Below are 2,381 nucleotides of genomic sequence, written 5' to 3' on the forward strand. Positions count from 1 at the left end.
AAATACCATTAAAGAAGTTCTTAAAATATATCTTAGGGAGAAGGAAAATAACACCAGAAGGAAAGTCACAAATATATATTAGAAATATTAAGTAAATATAAATATAAATATAAAAATTAGAATAGCAATTTCTAATTTGAAAGTCACAAATATATATTAGAAATATTAAGTAAATATAAATATAAATATAAAAATTAGAATAGCAATTTCTAATTTGAGGGTTAAAAAAACACAGAAGTACTGGATAATTATGATACAGAAGAGGAGAACATGATGATTGAAACCAAAGTTTTCTTAATTTCTTGGACTGCTGTGGAAGTTGAATATGTATATTATAATTTTAAGAGTAAACTTTAAGAGTATATAGATCTAAAAATAATAAGAAGTTTTATATTCCACCAATAAAGGCAACTACTTTCAGAGCAATTAGCAATATCTAGCAATTCTGAAGAGTTTATACCTACTACTCAGAGGCATATTTTTGAGTATATAAGCAGATAAATGATCATACATGTTCTTAAGGAGATATTTCAAAAAATAATACAATAATAAAATTTATTAACAACCTAAATGTCTATCAAAAGAACAGGCAAATGTATTTTGACATAATCATACATTAAAATGTTAAACAATAATGAAAATGAATTCAACAATATTCAAAATAGAGAAATCATAAATATTTTGGGCAAAAACCTACATACTCAATGATTCCACCTATAGAGAGATGAAAACATGCAAGGTAAGACTACAAACTTTATAGGGCTATATATATATTGAGCAAAAATATAAAGAAATAGATGATATTGATAAACATTAAAACTGAATTAATGGTTTCCTCTACCAGGAAGTAAAAGTGATTCAATTATTTTATTTCTTAAATAGTGAGAACATACATGTTCCATAAATACATCTTTTATAAAATTCTACCTGTCTATTATTTCATAATAACTTAAGTGAATAGAAGTTTGTTGTTATAATTATTTGCATGATGTTTAGGGTGAAATGCTAAGTGATAATGAAAGCTGTGGAATAATGAAAAAAGTGCTTGGCCTCAAAACCAGTTTCAATCCCTCCTCTCCCTCTGTCTCTGAAATCTTGTTACCATTTTTTGTTATCTGCTTGTTTTGAAATCTCAGTAACATGTTTTTACCTCTTCAGGCCTAAGAAGACCTGTGAGGGGACAAGATCAAAGCACAGCCAAAGGCTTTAGCTTTCGATATAAGAAGACAGTCTTCTAAGGAAGATAAAAACATAATTTTGATACATGCAGTTTTGAACTGCCCAGTCTAGTATTTGAACTTTTTAACTAGAAAACACAATGAGAACATGTCTTAAAGAAGTGGCTTGCATTATTCATTTCAGTATTATTTTCATTTTGCTATGATGTGCTTCATGTGTGATTATTATTTCTCACTCTAGGTCTGCGGGGGGTACTGCTAAGTCAATTTGTGGATTTAAGTAGCAGGTCAGCTACATCAAGTACTGCTGGGGCTTTGAGTAAACTGATAAGAGAAAAATGTCCACCTGGTTTGGCAACACGAAGCCACCTCTGACCTTGACAAAGCAGCTTTGATAGAGCAGTTGGGCGGGAGGCAAAACTGGAGAAGTGCTGAAAAGTAAAAAGAAAGTGAATAGAAGGAGATATGTGGAATCTGTTTCATTACAAAGAGCAGAAAAAAAAGTATAAGCTAGTAGCAAGAACTAGGGGGAGGGTATAGCTCAGTGGTAGAGCACATGCCTAGAATGCAGGAAGTCCTGGGTTCAATCCCCAGTATCTCCATTAAAAAAGAAAGAAAAGAAAACAGCAATGCCGCCCACCATGTTTTTAATGGGAATTAGAAGAGTATGTTTTGTACCGATCCATTAGAGAAAAGTCGACAATGTGGATGTTCCACAACTATTTCAGATTCAACATTTCCAGTGTTGAATTCATCATCATCCCACCCATCCCACCTCCCTCCAGTCAGCCTGTCCTGCTCTCATCCCCCAATAAATTTAGAGAAGCTGTTACCTAAACCAAAAGTCATCCTAGACTGCTTTGCCTCTGTCAGTTTTCCACATGCAGTTCATCACTAAGTGTTACAAAAGGTACCTCCTAAATTATAAAAGTCCTTCTCTTCCCCATCCTACTACCAATATCCTGATTCAGACAATCACTGTCTCTCAGACGGACAATTTTCACAGCTTCTAGTTGATCTCTCTGGCTCCAGTGTTACACTGTAACATCTCCCATTTATTTTGCTCTAACACATCTGCTTAAAATCCTATGATGGTTTCCCAACAACAAAACCTAATCTCTAAGCTTAGTTTCTGGGAACATCCAACCAGTGTTCTTAAGCAACAGCCCTACTTATATATGCTGGCACATAATACACTACTTC

General features: G+C 33.3%; 1 non-coding gene across 1 annotated transcript; it reads left to right on the top strand.

The window, feature by feature from the left end:
• The first annotated feature begins 1,708 nt into the window (after window positions 1–1,708).
• TRNAS-AGA lies at window positions 1,709–1,780 on the top strand. Its single transcript has one exon. It is a non-coding gene; the product is annotated as a tRNA-Ser (tRNA).
• The last annotated feature ends 601 nt before the right edge of the window (window positions 1,781–2,381 follow it).

Source organism: Camelus ferus, chromosome 1 (assembly GCF_009834535.1).
Source record: "Camelus ferus isolate YT-003-E chromosome 1, BCGSAC_Cfer_1.0, whole genome shotgun sequence".
In the NCBI taxonomy this organism is placed as follows: Eukaryota; Metazoa; Chordata; class Mammalia; order Artiodactyla; family Camelidae; genus Camelus; species Camelus ferus.